Raw genomic sequence first — 23,087 nt, 5'->3', positions numbered from 1 at the left:
AGATTAACTTACACATTGCTCTTTCCAACTCAATGAAGAATTGGGTTAATATTTTGGTGGGGGTTGCAATGAATGTCTAGCATGCTTTTGGTAAGATGGCCATTTTTACAATTTTGATATTTCAAATCCATGAGCATGGGAGATCTTTCCGTTTTCTGAGATCTTCCTCTATTTCCTCATTTAGAGGTTTGAAGTTATTGACATACAGATCCTTGACTTGCTTAGTTAGTGTCACACCAAGGTATTTCATAGTTTTTGTGACTATTGTGAAGGGTATATTTTCCCTAATTTCTTTCGCCACATGTTTGTACTCTGAGTAGAGGAAGGCTACTGATTTGTTTGAATTAATTTTATATCCAGCCACTTTGCTGAACTTGTTTATCAGCTGTAGGAGTTCTCAGATGGAATTTGTGGGGTCGCTTAAGTACACTATCATGTAATCAGCAAATAGTGATATTTTTGTTTCTTACTTTGCAATTTGTATCCCTTTGATTTCCTTTTGCTGTCTAATTCATTTGGCCAAGATATCCAGTATTATGTTGAATAAGTAGGGGGAGAGTGGGCAGCCTTGTCTTGTCCCTAATTTGAGTGAGATTGCTTCAAGTATCTCACCATTAAGTTTGATGTTGGCTGTTGGATTGCTGTATATTGCTTTAATTATGTTTAGGTATGGGGCTTGGGTTCCTGTTCTTTCTAAGACTTTTTACATGAAGGGGTGATGAATTTTGTCAAATGCTTTCTCAGCATATAGTGGGATAACAATGTGTTTTTTTTTCTTTGAGTTTGTTTATATGGTGGATTACATTGATGAATTTCTGTATATTAAATCATCTCTGCATCCCAGGGATGGAGCTTACTTGATCATGGTGAATGATTGTTTCGATGTGTTCTTGGATTCAGTTTGCAAGGATTTTGTTGAGTACTTTTGCATCAATGTTCATAAGTGAGATTGGTCTGAAGTTCTCTTTCCTTGTAGGGTCTTTGTGTGGTTTAAGAATGAGGGTTATTGTAGCCTCATAAAATGCGTTAGGTAGTGTTCCATCTGATTCTATTTTGTGGAGTAGTTTGGAGAGCATTGGTATTAGGTCGTCAATTAATATCTGATAAAATTCTCAACTGAACCCATCTGGACCTGGGCATTTTTTGGTTGGTAGGCTTTTGGTGACTGATTCTATTTCTTTAGGTGCTATGCGATTATTTACATGGTTTACCTAGTCCTGGTTTAATGTTAGTATCTGGTATCTGTCTAGGAATTCATCCATTTCCTCAAGATTTTCCAGCTTTGTGGAGTATAGGCTTTTGTAGTAGGATCTGATGATTTCTTTAATTTCCTCAGTTTCAGTTGTTATTTTTCCACTTTTCCTTTCTGAGTTTGTTAATTTGGATACTCTTTCTTTGCCCTCTAGTTAGTCTGGCCAAGGGTTTATCTATCTTGTTAAATTTCTCAAAGAACCAGTGCCTGGTTTTATTGATTTTTTGAATGATTCTTTTTGTTTCTATTTGGTCAGTTTCTGCTCTGAGTTTGATTATTTCTTGCCTTCTACTCCTCTTTTGTGTGTCTGCTTCCTTTTGTTCTAGAGCTTTCAGCTGTCCTGTCAAGTTGCTGGTGTATGCCTTCTCCAGTTTCTTTTTGGAGGCACTCAGTTCTATGAATTTTCCTCTCATTACTGCTTTCATTGCATACCATAGGTTTGTGTATGTTGTGTTTTCATTTTCATTGACTTCTAGAAAATTCCTCATTTATTTCTTTATTTCTACTTTGACTCAGCTATCGTTTAATCGAGCATTGTTTAGTTTCCATGTTTATATGGGCTTTTTGTTGTGTTTGTTGTTATTAAAGACCAGCCTTAGACCATGGTGATCTGAAAGGATGCATGAAAGTATGTCAATCTTCTTATATCCATTGAGGCTCCTTTTGTGACCAAATATGTGTTCAATTTTCGAGAAGGTGCTGTATGGTGCTTAGAAGAAGGTATATTCCTTTGTTTTAGGATGATATGTTCTGTAGATATCTATTAATTTCCAGTTGGTTCATAACCTCTGCTAGTTTTACAGTGTCCTTGTTCAGTTTTTGTTTCCATGATCTGTCCATTGGTGAGAGTGGGATATTGAGGTCTCCCACTATTATTGTGTGGGGTAAAATGTATTTTTTGAAATTTATTAGGGTTTCTTTTATGAATGTGGGTGCTTTTGTATTTGGAGCATATATGTTAAGGTTTGAGAGTTACTCCTGACAAAATTCCCCTGTAATGAGTAAAAAGTATCCTTCCTTATCTTTTTTGAGAACTTTTGATTGAAAATCTACTTTATTCAATATTAGAATGGCCCCTCCAGCTTGCTTCTTGGGGCTCTTAGCCTGGAAGTTTTTCCCCAACCTTTTACTCTGAGATAGTGTCTGTCTTTTTCTCTGAGTTGAGTTTCCTATATGTAGCAAAATGTTTTTTTTTTTTTTTTTAATGTATCTAGTCTGATAGCCTATATCTTTTTATTGGGGAATTGAGTCCATTCATGTTAACAGATATCCAGGAACAGTGGTTGCTGTTTTCTGCTATTTTTGCTTTAGGAGGTTGAATTGTGCCGCTATGTCTTTCTTCTTTTGGTTTTCTTGCTTAGGAGTTTTCTTGTTTTTATTAGGATGCATTTCCCCTTGATGTATTAGGTGTACCACCTATAATTTGTTGTAGTGATGGGTTTGTGGTCAGATATTGTGTAAATTTACTTTCGTCTTGGATTATCTTAGTCTCTCCATTTATGGTGTTTAAGAATTTTTATGGGTATAGCTGCTTGGTCTGGCGCCTGTGCTCTCTTAGGTTCTGCATGATGTCTTTCCTGGCTCTTCTAGATTTCTTAGTCTCTGTTGAGAAGTCAGGTGTGATTCTGATTGGCCTGAGCTTTTTCCCTTACTGCTTTTAGAAAAAAAAAAAAAAAAAACCACAACCCCTCCCCCCCAAAAAAAAACAAAAACAAATTTAAAAATGTTTACTATGGAAACAATACTTGCATACGAAATCTACTCCATGCCCACCCACCCACACACACACACACACACACACAAATATATATATATATATGTTTTATTTTAGGATAATCTATCCAGAAAACCATCATAAGGAAATAAAGAGGTATAAATGATATAAGAAGGCATGGCTTCATACAAACATTTTAATTATCATAATTGCTGTCTAATCTTTCTCCCATCTCTATCATACAACCTCCTTCCTTCCTTTTTTTTAATTTCAATAAGATTAATTTTGGTTCTACCCAAGGAGAGGATGCCCAGAACTCTCCCTGTTCAAGCAGCGGGATTGCCCTGGAGTGCACACTTCTGGCTCAATGCTAGGCCTGGCCCAGTCACATAGGGACTGAGTTCTGTCATCGGAATTCACAACCTACCCTGAGAGAGGAACACCCAGAAACATTTTTTTTCTCTGGAGAACACAGGCCCACAGACCCACAAGAGAGACTAGCTCCAGTAAGACACATCAAGATCACCTTTAATAGGATCACAGCAGTCAAGAGCAACACTCTAAGAAACTAAAACCAAGAGAATCTGACAACAGCAGGACCCAGTTCTCCCACCCTTGCAAAAAGTGGATATCCTAACTCACCAAAAAAAAAAAAAAAAAAAAAAAAAAAAAAAGATTTAGACCTAAAAACATACTTCATAATGATGATGGAGATCTTTGAAAACCATATTCATAAGACACTTAAAGTAGTACAGGAAAACCAGGAGAATACAAAAATCAAGTTGAAGCACTTAAAGAGGAAACATAAAAATGACTAAAGAGCTAAAGGAAGGCACAAACAACCAGGTGAAGGAACTGAAAACAGAAATAGAACCATTGAAGAAAAAACATAAGCAGACAACCCTGCAATTAAAAAAAAAAAAAAAAAACTAGAAAAGACATGTGGTGACAATACTAGCATCACCAGCAAAATACAAGAGATGGAGGAGTGAATGCCAGGAGCAGAAGATAAGATAGAAGTCATTGACACAATAGTCAAAGAAAATGCAAAAATCACAAAGATTCTAATCCAAACATCTACAAAATCCAGGAAACAATGAGAAGGCCAAACCTAATGATAATAAATGTAGAAGAGGATGAAGAATATCACCTGAAAGGCACAGTAAATATCTTTAAAAAATTATAAAAGAAAACTTCCCTAACCTAAAAAATGATAGGACCGTGAACATACAAGAAGCTTACAGAATCCCAAATAGACTGGAAAAGAAAAGAAATTCTTTCTGACACAATTTTCAAACTAAAAAAAATGCTCAAAAAAAAAAGAATAATAAAAGCAGTAAGAAAATCAAGACAGGTAACACATAAAGGCAGTCTGATCACAATTACAGCAGATTTTCAAAAGAGACTATAAAAACTAGAAGATCCTGGACTAACATTATATAGAACCTAAGGGAAAATAAGATCCAGCAAAACTCTCAGTCACCATAGGTGGAGAAACCAAGATATTCTAGGACAAAAACAAATGGACACAATATCTGTCCACAAATCCAGCCTTACAAATTGTAATAGATAAAACCTCTGCCACAAAGAGGGACACTTTACCCTACGAAAATCAAGAAATTAATCCTCTTGCAAAAAAAAAAAAAAAAAAAACAAAAAAAAATCAAAAAAGAAAAGCACACAAACATAACTCTACCTGAAAGGAAAAAAATCATGAAAAATCAATCAATATTACTTAATATACCTTGACATTAATGGGATTAATTCTCCAATAAAAAGACATAGAATATCATACTGTATATGCAAACAGGATCCAGCATTTTGCTGCATACAGGAAACTTATCTTAGCAACAAAGACAGGTACTACCTCAGAATAAAATCTTGAGAAAAAAATTTCCAAGTAAATGGTACCAACAAAACAAGCTGAAGTGGCCATTCTGATATTGAATAAAACTGATTTTGAACTAGAAGTCATCAAAAGAGATGAAGAAGAACAATTTTTACTCATCAAAGGAAATATCTTTCTGCAGGAGCTCTCAATCCTGAATATCAATGCACCAAATACAAGAGCAACCATATTCATAAAAGAAACTCTACTAAAGCTGAAAACATATATTATACCACATAATAATACTGGAAGACTTCATCACCCCACTTTCTTCAATGGACAAATCATGGATGCAGAAACTGATCATAGAAACAGCAAAACTAACAGAAGTTATGACGCAAATAGAATTAACAGACATCCAAAGGACATTTCATCCTAAAACAAAAGAATATACCTTCTTCTCAGCACCTCATGGCACCTTCTCCAAAACTGACCATATAATCAGTAATAAAACAGGTCTTAACAGATATAAGAAGATTGAAGTAATTCCATACATTCTATCAGATCACCATGGACTAAAAATGGTCTTCAATAACAAAAACAAAAAACCCACATACACATGGAAGCTAAGCAATTTTCTACTCAATGACAGCTTAGTCAAGGAAGAAATAAAGAGAGAAATCAAAGACTTATTGGAATTTAATAAAAATGAAGGGACAACATACCCAAACTTATAGGATACAATGAAAGCAGTGCTAAGAGGAAAACTCATAACACTTAGCACCTCAAAAACAAAACAAAGCAAAACAAAAACTGGTGAAATCATAAGAGCATACATGACCAGCTTGACAGCACAACTGAAAGTTCTAGAACAAAAAAGAAGCAGATATACCAAAGAGGAGTATACAGCAAGAAATAATCAAACTCAGAGCTGAAATCAACCAATTATAGACAAAAAAGAATTATACCAAGAAACAAAAAAAAAAAAAAAAAAAACGAAAAGAAAAGAAAAGAAAACACAAGAGCTGCTTCTTTGAGAAAATCAATAAGATTGATAAACCCTTAGCCAGACTAACAAATGGGCGAAGAGAGAGTATCCATATTGACAAAATCTGAAATACAAGGAGAGACATAGCAACAAAAACAAAGGAAACTCAAGAAATAATCAGATCCTATTACAAAAGCCTATGTTCAACAAAACTAGAAAATTTAGAGAAAATCAATGATTTTCTAGACAGATACCAGGTACCAAAGTTAAATCATCATCAGATAAACTATCAAAAGAGTCCCATCACATCTAAAGTAATAGAAGCAGTCATCAAAAAGCTCCTAACAAAAATAAGCCCAGGACCTAATACCTAAAGACCTAATACCAATACTCTCCAAAATATTCCACAATACAGAAAAAGTGGGAATACTATGCAACTCAATCTTTGAAGCCACAATTACACTCATTGCTAAACCACACAAAGATCCTACAAAAAAAAAAATTAATAACTTTCAATTTCGCTCATGAACTTTGAAGCAAAAATACTCAACAAAGTTCTTGTAAGTCAAATGCAAGAACCCATCAAAACAATCATTCACCATGATCAGGTGGGCTTCATTCCAGGGATGCAAGGATGGTTCAATATATGGAAATCCATCAATGTCATCTACTATATAAACAAACTCAAAGGAAAATTGCATATTTTTCTATAGATGCTGGTAAAGCATTTGACAAAAGTCAACACTCCTTCATCTTAAAAGTCTTGGAAATGTCAGGTATAAAAGACACAAGCAAACCAGTATCTTCCCTCTACCCAAAGGACAACCAGCCCGAGATAGAAATTAGAGAATCTATACCCTTAATAATAGTCACAAAGAATATATATATATATATAAAAAAAAAAAAAACTTGATGTGACCCTAACCAAGAAAGTGAAGGATCTGTAGAATCAGAACTTCAAGCCTCTGAAGAAGGAAATTGAAGAAGACATCAGAAGATGGAAAGACCTCCCATACTCATGGAATGAAAGGATCAACATTGTAAATATGGCCATTTTATCTGAGGCAAATTCAATGTAATTTCCATCAAGATCCAACTCAATCTTCGTAGTGTTAGAAGGAGCAATTGGAAAATTTATTTGGAATAACAAAAAAACCCAGGATAACAAAAACCATTCACAATAAATAAATAAATAAATAAATAAATAAATAAATAAATAAATAAATAAATAAAATTCTGGAGGAATCGCCAAAAACCTTCCTGGTATTGGTACAGAGACAGGCAGGTAGATTAATGGAATATAATCAAAGACTCAGAAATTGTGGTACACCTATGTTCACCTGATCTTTGGCAAAGGAGATAAAAACATTCGATGGGAAAAGGGAAGCCTCTTCAACAAATGGTGCTGTCAACTGGCAGTCAGCATGCAGAAGAATGCAAAGTGTTCCATGATTATCTTCTTGTACAAATTTCAAGTCCAATGGATCAAAGACCTCCACATAAAACCAGGTACACGGAAACTAATAGAACAGAAAGTAGGGAAGTGTTTAGAATATATAGGCATAGGGGAAAAATTCCCTGAACAGAACACCAATGGCTTATGCTCTAAGATCAAGAATCGACAAATGGGACATCATGAAATTGCAAAGCTTCTGTTAGGACAAGGGTACTGTTAAAAGGACAAAATGGCAACCAACAAATTGGGGAAAAATAAACATTACCAATGCTACATCTGATAGAGGGCTACTATCCATTATATACAAGGAACTAAAGAAACTATATTCTAGAGAATCAAAGAATCTTATTAAAAACTAGGGTACAGATCTACACAAAGACTTCTCATCAGAAGAATATTTAGTGTCTGACAAGAAACTAAAGAAATTTTCAACATCCCTAGTCATCATGGAAATGCAAATCAAAGCAACACTTAGATTCTACCTCATACCAGTCAGCCTGGCTAAGATCAAAAACTCTGGTGACAGGAGATGCTGGCAAGGATGTAGAGAAAGAGGAACACTCCTCCACTGTTGGTCGGATTGTAAAATGGTGCAACGACTCTGGAAATCATTCTGGTGGTTCCTCAGAAAATTGGACATTGTGAAAATAAGGATCCAGTTATACCACTCCTGGGTTTATACCCAAATGTAGCTCCAATATCTAACAAGGACACATGGTCAGCAACGTTCATAGCAGTCTTATTTATAATAGCCAGAAGCTGGAAAGGACCCAGATGTCCTTCAAGAGAGGAATTTATTCAGAAATTTTGGTACATATATACAATGGAGTACTATTCAGCTATTAAAATCAACAAGTTGAAGAAATTCTTAGGCAAATGGATGGAACTTGAAGCTATCAATCTGAGTGAGGTAACCTAGGCGCAAAAGAAAACTCATGATATATACTCAATTATAAGTGGATATTAGTTCCCCCCCCAAAAAAAAGAGCCCGGGATACCCAAGAAACAATCCACATAACTTATGATGCTCAAAAAGAAGGAAGACCAGAATGTGGATGACTGAGTCCTTCTTCGAAGGGAGAACAATCAGGGGAGAAAATACAAGGCCAAATAGAGGAGCAGGGAGTGAAGAAAAGATGTACAGAGACTGCCTCACCTGGAGAACCACCACATATGCAGCCACCAAACTCAAGCACTATTACTGTCGCCAAGAAGTGTTACTGGTAGGAACCAGATATGGATGTTTCCTCAGAGTCTCTCCCAGAGTCATACAGATACAGATGAGGATGCTTGTATTTAAACATCAGACTGAACACAGGGTCCCCAATGAAAAAGGTGGAGGAAGGACTGGAATAGCTGAAACATTTGCACCATAATGGGAAGAACAACATCAGCAGCAGTATCCAAGGCACTGATGTGGAGAGGGTGATTGGGAGAGGGAGCACTTTCATGGAAACAAGTTGAGGGGGACGAAAAAGTGGAGTGGTGGGGAATGGCATACCATTTGAAATGTAAATACAAAGAATATCCAATAAATTTTTAAAAAGACAAGCAATTTATTCTATTCGAAAGGAAAAATGATTAATATGTATGATCCCAACTGTAGAACTATTAATTTTACTTAGTGTGCTTCTCAGTGGAGTATACAACTGAATACAGTTCCTTTCTCCTGGAATAATTTGTTAGTTCCCAGTGGCTCAGTAGAAATGTTAGGGTCCTGTAAACTTCTGTCAATCTATGACTATATGTTGATAGGTATGGTCCTGGGAATAGCCACCAAAGGCAACCATATCTGCTAAAATGTTATGACATCATTAGCTGTGCCTTGCCAAAAACATGGTATCTTTTAATAATTTTTTCTTACCTTTGTATTCCAAATTCTTTCTGCTTCCTTTTTCATTATGTTCCCTGAGTTTTGAAGGAACTGTTATATATCCAGTTTAGTAGAACTGGACACTTACCAATTATTTTTTCTCTGCTTCTTCACTAATGCTCATAGTAAATAAAGGCTTCTGCTTAAAGCTAGGTTTCATCTATTAAGATAAATAAAAATATTTAGAGGGCAGTTTGTCAATATTACAATCTTAATAATAGTATTATGTTCACATGTATGGTTTAAGACATTATCATCTATGAGTTGTTAATCAGATTTCTGTGCCAAGTAAGAGTTTCATCCTATACAATGGGCCACAACCCAATCAGAGCCATTGATGTTGTGGAACAAAATTCCCAGAAATACTCATTGCAAATATACTATGGATCACAAAAAAAAAATTAAATTTTATGGATCATTGAATTTATTGTAGTAAATTACAGAAATATGAGTGGGGGTCTAAAGTAGTATGGGTGACTCAAAAGGAGGTGAATCACCATAAGTTCAAAGCATAATAAATGAGGAAGAGAGCTAAGATACTGAGGCTGTGAACAAATTTCAGGATTTAAGGTACGTCAAAGATTACTTACTTTCTCCTCACTAGTCCTATCTGTTTATAGACCTTTAGAGAAGGAGGAGCCTTGTGAATGCCATGCAGTTTTAGAGACTTACTGATACTTGTGAGCCTCCCCTTAGAACCTTTTAAGTTTTAAGTAGCTTTCTTCCTGGATATAATGCTTCAGTTCTGAGGATATGGGTACACAATGGTTGCTACCTTCCATAGCATTCTGGTTATGACTCTAGTAGGAGATATATCTTTCTTACTGGGATGGTCTTACAGATCATGTGATTCACAAATAGTAAAGTCCTTGATACCTTTTATCACCCACCCAGCCAAGTAGGACCTTCCAGCACTATAAACTTAACCAGAAGGAAGAAAACTTCTATATTTCTTCTAATTCATCTTAACATATCCTGATATAATAGTGTGTTTTGTCTTCAGCAATAGGGTCTTGTCCTTGGCCTGTATTGAGAACTAAAGATACATGCCAAGAGACTGTAATTTGGGGACTTCATGACCTTCTTTGTCCAACATTTCATAAGGTAGTACCTCATACATATGTCTGACCTTATACTAATTGTGATGGTTTGCATATGCTTGGCACAGGGAGTGGCACTATTAGACAGTATGGCCTTGTTGTAGGAAGTACGCCTCTTGGGGACTGGGCTTGGAGACACTCCTCCTAACTGCCTGAGGATGCTCAGTCTGTTTCTGGCTTCTTTTAGATGAAGATGTAGAACTCTAAGCTCCTCCTGAACCATGACTACCTGGATGCTGCCATGTGCCCACCTTGATGGTACTGGACTGAACCTGTAAATCTGTAAGCCTGACCCAATTATATGTTGTCCTTTATAAGACTTGCATTCATCATGGTGTCTGGTCACAGCAATAAAACACTAACTAAGACACTAATCTCACAGAAAAATTTAGAATGAAAATTTTATTACAGAGTTATGCAGACCCCTGGAAAAACAAAGAGGATCTGTGTACTTCTGGCTATCAGTTAATGTTATTCTTTGCCATGAACCTCTGAGCCCAGAGAGAGTAATGATGGAGACTCTGGTGATGGCTTTGAAGTCTGAGAGTCTCCAGATTCTCTATCTCTAACTGTACTGAACTGCTAATGATAACATCTAAACAATCTTTAAAATTTTCATTGCGCTTTCTGAGGGTAAATGGTTGCTAGTGTAAAAGATTAGCACCTTGGATCCCAATAATAGGGGGTTAAGTAATGTGGTACTTGTTTTATCTCAACAGGAACTGCACAGCTCTAACTTTCAGCCTCATAGTCAGAAGACAGAGGAAGGAAAAGGGGCATTTTGCAAAGTGATTATAACATTTGTTGCTAAATTAAAAAAAAAAAAAAAGATTTCCATGAAAGCTAAATAATTGGAAAAACAAAACAAACAAACAAACAAACAAACAAACCAAGAAAGATCCTAAGTGGAGAAGGGGAAGAATTTGCTAAGCAAAAAAGTGGGGAGGAGGATTATCTCCTTTCTTCTCTTTGTCCTCCATATTAAAAGTCTTTCAGAGTACATGATCGCATAGTAAATAGCTAATCACAAGTTCACACAAAAAATTCATATCATCAACTGAAATCAAAGTTTACAACTTTGAATGTTTACACACATATCCATTGTAAGTATTTATCTGGATAAACATCCATCATCTGTCACAGAACCACAGGTTCATTGTAAGTTAAAAACAATAACTAAGGTGTTAGTGGAGTTTTGTATAGATAATCCCAGTCAATATTTTATCTTCTGTTTTAGCACATTTAATAATTCATTAGTTTTTTTTTTATGACCTTTGGTTAATTGCTTTACAAGCCCTTGAATGTGCTCTCAGGAGAAGTAAGTCTGATTACTATTTAAGACACTAGTGACACTTGGGAGACTGACAGATTTCTCTTTGCAGTTTTGAATATCAGAAAAGTACCTAGTAGCAGTCCCACTATAAAAGAGCTTAATAATCACTGATATAATTTAGAAATTCTTATAGAATCATTATTAAGATTTAAGGAGTCATCTATTTGTCTATACAGCATCACTACAAGACAGTGTATCTTCACAGATCTGAAGAGATCTGTTCCAGAAGGTTGGGATTAAACCTAATTTTTGTTACATATGTTCAATAATAACAAGAAAAGCACATTAATAGAAGAAATCTTTCATAAGATGAAGTATTTTATGGCCTTTCCCAGTAAGAGAAAATCTGTAGCAGATTATATAATAATCCAAGGCAGACTATTTCAGGAAGATTACCTGCTAGTTATTAGTTTGTCCTATTATGGCTCCCAACAATTATTTTTCAATATGGGGCCCATACACTTCTGCTGATTTTAGTTTGCATATTTCTAGGCTAATCTTCTGTTATGTTTTTGTGGTAATTCCTTTTAGCATCATAGGCTGTTTTTGAGAAAATTAATCACTAGGTCATTAACAATTTCAGGTTTATAAGACAAAGATTATATAGCAAAAGAAAATATGTGAAAATATATAACTTTATGTAAAACAAAATGTAATAAAGAACAAAATGCTAACCTTTTATTTCTAATTTTCTTCAGAGTTTATTTAGTTTACTGGGCTATGTATCAATATGGTGAGTTTCATACATAACTAATGTCACCAAAAACCACTAGAATATTTTGGAGTAACATATTAAAATTTTTAAAAATGGTTCAAAGTTCAATATAATAATATCAGTTTTAGTAGTACTGGCCTTATTCAATAATCCAAAATATTAAAAGAATCACATACATATGGTTGCTTATCAAATTGATGGATTTATAATAAGGCAAAATTGCAAGTAATTAAATTTTCAAATCTGGTTAATCATTACCTACTCAAGTGCCAAAATATTGTCTTGTAATTTATTTTTATGAGTTATATATTTTCTAAATAAATGACTGAAATCATAGAGATTGAAAAAGAAAACAAACCAAAATCACAGTTGTATTAAATCATAAAGCAAGATATCTTAGAAATGTAACATATATTTGGGGGTGATTATTTATTCTAGTAAACATTACATTGTGGTAATATTGTATATTGTAAGCTATATTCCAAAATGGAATGTTGATTTTCTATCAAATACAAATTAAAATGCAACATAAAATTTATAAATATACTGTATTCCAAAACATCATTACCTATGTTTGTTCAATTTTTTATGAATGATCTTTTATACATCAAATTTTCTATTAGGTAATCATCTTTCTGTGGTTAAAATAAAATTATTTCTTGAGATATTGGCTGTTTTTATTTTGTATCTGCATAAATATGTGCCTTGATATCTGTGGAGGCCAGAAAAAATGTAGTTGAATGTCTTAGAATAAGAATTACAGAAGGTTCTAAGCTGACATGTGGGCCCTAGGATACTAAAGTGGGTCCTCTGGAAGATCATCTGATACCAGCAAGTAAACAATAGGAGAAAATGACTTACTATGGAAAAAAATGTCAAGTAAATTAACTATAATATGCTCATCTTAAAAAAATTAACTTAAGACATGTACTCAGCATTTGATCTCAAGTCCATCACTGAAAGGAATTCCTAAAGCAGGTACTTAAAATTGTATACATATAGCCAAATATGTAAAAGGTCTAGTTTTTCCTTTCTTTCTTTTCTCCAGTAATACTCATTATAATTCCCTTTCTGTCACTTAATCATTCAAATTATTTCTATTCCATTGTGTTATGACTTTCTTAAAGTAAAATTATCCTCATTTTGCTTTATATTTATAAAAAAGATTCATAAAGCACTTCCAGATAGTATAGGTAAAACATAGTTTTGAATAGTTATATGAGTAAATGCACTCTTCAAGGAGATAGTGCATACACAACAACTATCTGAATAAGAGAGCTTCCCCATTTTACCTCTGTATTCAATACAAAGCTTACAAAGAACAGATTAACAAAATCATTCATTTTGAAATGATTCTTAAACTATATTTTATAGTTCATTTCTATTTTAATATATATGTAACAATAAAAACTGGCTATGAATTTAAGGGAACAGTAAAGGAATTAATTAGAAGGGGGAAAACAGGGCATTTAGATTTTAACTAAACAAAAACAAGTAGTATATATAGGATCAGGTATCTAGGAGAGTTCGAAATTATTTCTAAATGAAGATTAGTGATGCCACCATGTATTTTAACTAGATATTTTTGAACAACTCTCAGTTGATTTACTTTCTTAAGCAAATTTTCTTCTCAGACTGGCTGTTCTCATTCACAACTAGGTATCTGAGAGAACTTCTTAGGACTATTTACTTTTTTATTTAATCAAATAGGAAATAAAGGTCTGTCTACCAAATATAGAATTTTCCCTTTACTTGATTGTCTTTGTTGTTAGACTATGCTGCAAATATAATTATGATAGACAAGTTGAGGACCTCACCTATGGTTTAGACTAAGCGTAGGTAAAGTTCTCTTCAGTTAAATATGTAGAACAAAATTTAAAATAGGCAACAGTTACTATGACATTGATAAATCTGACCAAATAGGCAGGTATATTATGTGATACATATTATATATTCAAAAATATTAGCTTTATTTAATTTCTTTCAGGAATATCATGGTTTAAATACTAAGGGAATGACCTGAGAGATTGCTCAGCACTTAAGAAACTAAGTACTCTTTCAAAGAACCCATATTTTATTTCCAAAATTCACAGGGGTGTTCACAATGAGCTGTAATTCTAGTTCCAGAATTGATGATTTCTTCTCAACTCCCTGAAACTGAATACAAAAGTGGAATACACACATAGGCAAAACACCTGTGCATACAAGAGAAAATAAACAAAAACAAGAACAAAACTCACAAACAAAATCACATTATCCTCACAGGGGTTTTCATTTAGAAAAAAATATGTATGCATACATATATACACATTGTGACACTAATGATATATATATATGGTAGATACACAAAATATTATTTAAAAGTTTTTGACCTTACAAATCTAGTATTACCTCATTAAAAAGCCAGAACATACCAACTGTAGCAGGAAAATATTTTGGCTGATGAGAAAGATTTTCAACAAGTAAATGTAGCCAACATCAAACCCAGGACCAGCTTTTCATTCCCAGGACACACATAGTGGAAAGATTAAACCAACAGGCCTTGATATAATCTCTGTAGCATGCTCATAACCACCAACACGTAAACATACACATACACATATACAGTTATAAATATGAAGTAAATAAAAATTGAACACGTACTGTTCTGTTATTGCACGGGAGTTAAATTAGGTTTCCATTACCTATACAAGGTTGTCTACAAACTCCTGTAGCTCCAGGTCCAGTTGATTGATTGAATACCATGTTCTGCTACCAGCATTCAGTTGAATGGATGTACTCATACAGAGGCAACTGTGCATATACATAATTTAAAACTAATATATAATTATGATCAAAAAGTAAACTTAAAAATATGTTTTGAAGAAACATAAAATATACTGGGTGTTTTAGTACTTTCCAAATGCAACATGTCTTTTTCTCTGTTTACTATCCACCAGCAATGAGACATAATTTGTAGCAGAAGATTTCAATTTGTTTTATGATTCAGTGACTTTTACAAATGTTTCCTCTACCTAACTGCATTAAAGGAACACTTAGAATTCGTTCTCTTTTTAAATATTATCCTATAGTCAGTAAAGTTTTGAACTCACTAACATACTATAGAAATGCTAGGAAAATTTATATACTTGTAATAATGCTTATAATGCCACATCATTACTCAACATCCATTTCCCTGGAGTTTTCTACTGATTTACTCTGAAATTGTTAAGAGAAGTATAGTCATTAGTTAGATTGTACTTCTATTTTCCTCATATAATTGCTTAAATGTGTCACTTAAGATTTGCTTAAGGGTAAGAGCAAATGAAGTATTTCTTTTCCAGTTTTCCTGATGACCCAAGTCTGAAAACTTCAAATCTATGCAAATGTACTATTTGTAACAAATTATTTTATGCAAGCACCTTCTGAAAAAGATGCAATGAGTTTCAGCCTTTAGGAATCTTGAGCTATTAGGAAGTCTGGCATAGCACTAATAAAATACAAACACTTATAGTCAAATCTTATTTCTGATGCTGCTAAACAGGAATGTACAACTTAACATAATAGGCAATTTAGCATATAAATGTTTCTCATAAAAGCAAGATGCTGGCAGTTCAAAACAATAAATGTTAACCTTCAGGCAAGTTGTTATTGAGGTGTTAAAGGCCCTTGCAATCTTAATGAACTCATTTATACTAAATTCACTATGGTATGCTGCCTAATCAAATACACTCTTTACTTCTCAGGCCCAACTAATAAGGAGCCACTCCAAAAAAAAAAAATATATGAAGGCCTAAAAAATGGGCTTTTTCTTTGACGTTTTTGGTATAAACTGTAATTTGATCTTTTCCCTAAACTTTCATATTTTTTCATGACATCATTGCAATACTTCTGTAAGTATATTGTAGTGGTTGACTAACTCTTTAAAATCAAAGAGAAGAATCAAATGACCTTTTAGACTATATGAGCCTATTTTAATACGTGTAAGCATATCTTAATATTTGCATAATGCAGTTAATATTCAATAAAATAATAGCTTTCCTTCTCACTTCTTTAAGTTATTAGAGACCTTGGTTACACTTTCTCAAGGGACTCCTGGTTTTACCACATCATTTGCAGAAGGAAAACTCTTCACAACTGGCTTAATTGAAGGGTAATCCAGATGAAAATAGATTAAAGAAATTCTATTATTAAGTTAACTAATATATTCAGAGGAAATTATTCTATGTGAGCAAAAACTGAAAACTCCAAGTTTTACAAAACAGCAAGTGAAACTGTCAAGTCTCAGCAGTCTTTCATACTTTTGATCAATCCTTCTTTATAGAACTTATACTTCTTTTAAGCCTTGGTCACAACCATTTCATTTCTTAAGATTCTTACTAACTCTTTCTTCATTTTCAACTAGTTTCTCTTTGGCTGGCTCTCCTACTTTAGGCATTTAGGAATTATCATTTTGCTGGAGATGTGGCATAATTGTAGATGATTTATGTAGGACATTAAAAATGCTAAGGTTGATCTTTGGCACTAAGACCTGTAAAAGTTAACCAATGTCTGTCTTAGTCAGGGTTTCTATTTCTGTACAAAACATCATGACCAAGGGACAAGTTAGAGAGGAAAGGGTTTATTCAGCTTACACTTCCAAATTGCTGCTCATAGCCAAAGGATATCAGGACTGGAACTCAAACAGGTCAGGAAGCAGGAGCTGATGCAGAGGCGATGAAGGGATGCTAATTACTGACTTGCTTCCCCTGGCTTGCTTAGCTTGATTTTTCATAGAACCCAAGCTCTGGGATGGTACCCATAATGGGGCCTCCTCACTGGATCACTAATTGAGAAAATGCCTTACAGCTGGATCTCATAGAGGTATTTTCTCAAGGGAGGCTCCTTTCTATGTGATAACTCCAGCTTGAGTCAAGTTGACACATGGAACCAGCCAGTACAATGCCTGCCCCTTACTCTAACAAAAATAAAAGCAGAGTAAATTACTTATCAGTTTCAGCCTGGCTTACATGGGCTTCTTTTTTTAATCTTCCTTTCAAAAATATCTTGGTATTTTATTTATCTCCAGAGTCCTCCTTTTGAAATGACTTCCAATACCTTGTGGTAACTCTTCCTCATTATTTCAGTATTGCATATTATTTTCAATAAATTACAATTTCTTATTGGATAGATTGCAATATTTTAAGTATTTTTGTTTTAATTCATCTGTATGTCTATGTGTATGAGGTTACATTTATCCTGGATATTCAAGTGCCCAGTGAAGCCAGAAATGGGCATTCAATGCTCTGGAAATGGAGCTATAGGTAGTTGTGAGTCACTGATATAAGTTCCAGGAAAACAAATTTAAAAGTTCTTCAAGAGGAGGAATTACTCTAAACTGCTTGACAATTCTCTAGTCCTCATATTTGAACAGAATATATTTCTTTCAAAATTCAGTATATCATTTAAATTTACTGCTTTGCTTTCTAATTTAAACTTTATGTTATAAAAAATTGAAGTCATAGAATATTTGGTAAGTAAATGCAGTGAACTTATATGCAGTTATTTCTATTTCTTTAAATATTGTTGTTTTTAGAGTTTCCTAGATGCATATAATTTATTTTAAGCAAATATACTCACCATTTTTCCTTTCAAAACATTTTTCTATCCCTCTCCTATTGCTTTACTTGCCAAACTCATGAGTTGAATTTCTAAAAACTTATTGAGTCTAGTTAGTACTACCTGCATATGTATGGGTGTGGGGAGCCGAATGTGGACGCCATTACGAGATGGCGCTGGCTCCCTCACGGTTTGAGGTAAACAACTCCATATATAGTAATGCTCTTGTCAGCTAAGGCGCTGCACCCTGCACATGTGCAGTACATTAGCTATATCTGGCCAATCCCGAGGCCTCTGGTGTCAGCCGACTTGTGACAAACAATCATGGCAAGCCCATATGCACTTCTCCCTATATAAGGAGACAGTACTTCAGTCCTCTCGATTCCTGTTCTCCCCTTCAATCAAGAGGCTCCCACAATAAAGCGTGATCTGAGAAGAATCCTCTGGTGGTGGTCATCTTTCCTTGCTGGTCGAGGAGCGTGCCGCATATGGGTATAGGGCCAACTATTCTATCACCATTCTTTTATGGTCATCTCTGACATTAATGTAGAAGAATTTTAACCAAGCAATCTGGCTTCTTTTGCAAGAGATTACATCCAAATAAATTCTAGGTCTGTGTAAGCTAACTAGATTAACACACTTTTAATCCTGGTAGCTAGAATACAAACATGTTCTTAGTAAAAATCTTCTATATGGAATAATGAAGGCAAATTAATTTGTTAAAGGAAGAAACCAAGTTTGAAAGTGAAGTCTAATTGAGGGACAGACAAAGAGAAAAATCAGAGAAGGATTTGACAGAATAAGTCAGAATAGGTCAAGACTAACTCTCATGAGAATAAACAGGAAAGAGATGATACTTAATATAATAACAGCACAGTGTGATTAAGGAGTTCAGTGAGTACAGTTCAGTTAAATTCTGGCAGTGCAGTGAAGTTCCATTGAGTTTAGTTTTTGTAATTAGGGGCAGCTTGTTTGAATGCAATGATGTTCATTTCAGTTCAGCTCATAGAATTCAGAGACAGTTTTTTTTTTTTTTTTTTTTTAAGTAGAGCAAGTAAGAGTGAAGTCAGTTTGTGTCACTCATGTTAGAGATTAGTTTTGAGCTATAACAACTGAGTTGAATCACATAGCCAGTGTTTATAAAGACCTAGGAATGTTGAGCTTTTTCAGATGAAATTCTGAGAGGCTGACACATACTAGACATAGGTTAGTAAAAGTTCACTTAAAGCTGAAGCCTTCAAGGTCCAGGCATTTAGAAGATCAGATTGTACGTAAGTGAGAATTTTCCATCCATTGTCCTAAGATTTTTTTTTTTTTTTTTTTTTTTTGATAGAAACACTCTAGACTCTGGAAAGGCCATTTATTTGTAAAGCTTAAGTTTGTCATCCATTAATCTGAAGAAATGTAAGTGGCATTTACACAATGGTAGAAAGGAGTATGTCATAGATGCCAAATTTACAGCTTAATACCCTGTAGTATTTTATTCTCTGCATGTTAACCAGTTATTGGTCTCTGTATTAGCTTTATACTTCAAGTTTCTCTGATGAAGGTCAAAAGATTACTATTCTTTGTGTATAATGATAAGAAATTAGAGGCTAAATTACTATTATGTCCTTTCAACATTATTACAATTTCTCTCAGGGCCTATGATCCAGATAGTTACTGGTTTGGGCCAACTACCCATACCAGGAATGAGTTCTGTCAGCACTAATATTATTTCTAAGAATGGCTTCAACACTGACCCAAATCTTTCTTATATCCAAACTGTCATCTCTGAGTTTTAAAGAAACTCTTTCAATGCTATATGATCTTCTGTTAATGGTATTTTCCACATAAAATAATCTAAAAAACTCATGATTTGCATATAGTAATGTAATATATACAAATGTTTTAAATAGCTTTGCAAAAGAATTAGTGTAAATTGAAGTATTAAATAATCAGCTAACATGTTTTAAAGATCACAGTTTTCAGGATTTGTATCTTAAATTTCCTTCCAAACCATGGCATTTTCAGACTGTGATGCAATTGGAAGTTGGTGGAGCCTTTATGAGATAGAACTTAAAAAAATGAGGTCACTGAGTGTACCCTTGGATGCAATATTGATGTCCTATACCCCAACCCAACATATTACCCACTTGCTACATACCATGAGAGGAACAGACCTGAAACAGATACAGATCAACATAAATGAAAATTATATTCAAGAAAAAATTCCCTTATTTTGAAGTTGCTTATTTCTGACATATTTTTAAAAAATATACACTCTCACAAATGGGACTACAAGTATATTTATGATTTTTAAACAGCCTTAATTTCACAGCAACACCATACTCTTTTGATGTTATCAGTTTAAAGACACATTTTCCTAGCTGCTCACTAAAGTATATTTGATATTTAAAGTTATTGTTTATTAAAAATTTACTTTTATGAATTCTTTTGAAGCACTTTCAGTTTAAAATTTAATAATCTATTTCTAAGTAGTTTTGTCCTAAATTAAATACTTTTAATTAATTAACTAAGCAAATAAGCAAGTATTTATTGATACACATTTCACTTCTAAAAATGTAGTTCTCTTTTCTGGTTGTTTAGATCATATTTAGTGTTCCTCAATGTGTTGGTTTTATTAGCATACCATGCAATTTATTTATTTAAAGTATATCTTTTAATGGCTCTTAGTACTGTCAAGATTTGTAAAACTACTATATATTCATATTCCTATCATCTTATATAAATGCATAAGTCATTTTCGATGTCTCTCTCTCTCTAATTTTTTATCCACAGAAGACATATACAACCATTAATATCTTTACACAGGTATTTACAATGTAATTGTACTGGCTAGTTTTGTGTCAACTTGACACAAGCTGGAGTGATCACAGAGAAAGGAGCCTCAGTTGAGGAAATTCCTCCATGAGATCCATCTGTAAGGCATTTTCTCAACTAATGATCAAGGGGGGAGGGCCCAGCCCATTGTTGGTGGTGCAGTCCCTGGGCTGGTGTACCTGGGTTCTATAAGGAAGCAAGTTGGGCAAGCCAGGGGAAGCAAGTCAGTAAGTGACATCCCTCTACGACCTCTGCATCAACTCCTGCTTTCTGGCCTATTTGGGTTTCAGTCCTGACTTCCTCTGGTGATGAACAACAATGTGGAAGTGTAAGCTGAATAAACCCTTTTCTTCCTTGCTTCTTGTTCATGATGTTTTGTTCAGCAATAGAAACCCTGACTAAGACAAATTAGTACCAGCACAGTGGGGTACTTCTGTGACAACCTGACCATGTTTTGGGGAGGACTGTGGAAGGACTTCGGAACTTTAAGCTAAAAGAGGCACTGGGATATTAAGAGCTCTATGGTAAGATGGAGGCCTGGTTTATGAAATCTCAGAGAGAAGATTGATGACTCTTGTCAGAACTCTTGCTGTTTTGATTGTGAAGCGTCTGTGGTTTGGGTTAGCTGGAGCTGATAAATCAGCTGTGATTAACAAGATATGAACTATGAAAGCAAAACCTTTATATTAGTGGGACTATTTATGCTAGACAGCCGTAGCTAAGAAATTAGTGGTGATTAAGAAGAGACCAGCATCAATGAGATGGAATCTTCTGGGAAATATTTCCTGAGAGCACAAAGAAGCTATATTCCACAGATATCCAAGGTTGTATGCACCTTATCTGTGGTTGGACTTGGTTATGTGTAAGATTCACCCAGGTGGTATTGGTTTTGAAGGAATGCAGGGGTCATGAAGAACAGCTGAGGCTTGGCAGTGTGAGAGGCTGTGGAAGACAATTGGAGAAACTGCAGCCTGTTGCAATTAATGCCCTAGGACTAAAGGGGTCATTCCTAGAAGTTGAGGCTTGGCCCCATGAGGAGAGGGAGTGAGAGGCTATTGGTGAAGCCTAGTTTTAGTGAAGGACAACAGTGTTTTGGAAATGCCAGCGCCATGGGATGACTGCCAAGAAAAGTAGCAGAAGTAGAGAACAGACAGCTGGAGCCTAGAAGACAAGGTGTGTGCTACAAAGGATTAGAGCTGGAGAAGTGACCTGAGCCCTTAGAAGTCCAGAAGATCATGAGTGGATCCAAGATATTGGACAGTTAGATTTTGATTGTGACTGTGCCCTAATATTTATCCCTATTGAAGGAAGAAGTGGAGCCTACAGTTAAGAAACTTTGAATTGAAAAAAGACTTTGAATTTTAAAAGAGATTGGATATTTTAAATGAATTGAAATTTTAATATGTAAGACTTTGTAAAAAACTGTAGGACTCTTAAGGTTATTTAGATCTTGGGGGTGAATAAGAAAATAATGGATGAGGCTTAATGGAAATATGTACTGGTTAGTTTTGTGTTAACTTGACACAAGCTGGAGTTATCACAGAGAAAGAACCCTCAGTTGAAGAAGTGTCTCCATGAGATCCAACTACTGATCATCAGGGGAAGACCCAGCCCATTATGTGGATAGTGCCATCCCTGGGCTGGTAGTCTGGGGTTCTATAAGGAAGCAAGTTGGAGAAGCCAGGGGAAGAAAGCCAGTAAGTAACATACTTCCATTGCTTCTGCATCAGCTCCTGTTTCCTGAACTGCTTGGGTTCCAGTCCTGAATTCCTTTTGTGATGAACAGTGATATAGAAGTGTAAACTGAATAAAACCTTTCCTCCCCAACTTGCTTCTTGGTCATGATATTTTGTGCAGGAATAGAAACCTAAACTAAGACAGTAATCATAATAACCTGGACCATAATATATGCTACCTTGATTTTTGAATACCAAAAATTGCCATTAGGCTATATTCTTAGCTCTTGAATTATTAATGATTTAAGGTCCAGGTGTGCCACACTCTGAGAGGGTGCTATACAGATTTTTTTTTCCTAAGAAGGACTGAGGCTTTCACTTTTTCTCCTTTGTTTTTCTTGAGCTTCATATGGCCTGTGAGGTGTTTCTGGGGTTATTCAGAGCTTTCTGGGGGCTAGTATTCTATTATCAGTGACTGCATATTATGTCTGTTCTTTTGTGACTGGGTTACCACACTCAGGATGATATTCTCTAGATGCATCCATTTTCCTAGGAATTTCATAAAGTCATTGTTTCTAATAGCTGAGTTGTACTCCATTGTGTAAATATATCACAATTTTTGTATCCATTCATCTACTTAATGACATCTGGGTTCTTTCCAGCTTCTCGCTATTATAAATAGGACTGCTAATGTTCACAGCTTTTAAAGACCAATAAATCCCACCTGGGTCCAGGTGGTCCTTTGGAAGCTC

The sequence above is a fragment of the Micromys minutus genome (assembly GCF_963924665.1).
Source record: "Micromys minutus genome assembly, chromosome: X".
Classification (NCBI taxonomy): domain Eukaryota; kingdom Metazoa; phylum Chordata; class Mammalia; order Rodentia; family Muridae; genus Micromys; species Micromys minutus.
Note: the sequence above shows the minus strand (reverse complement) of the source record.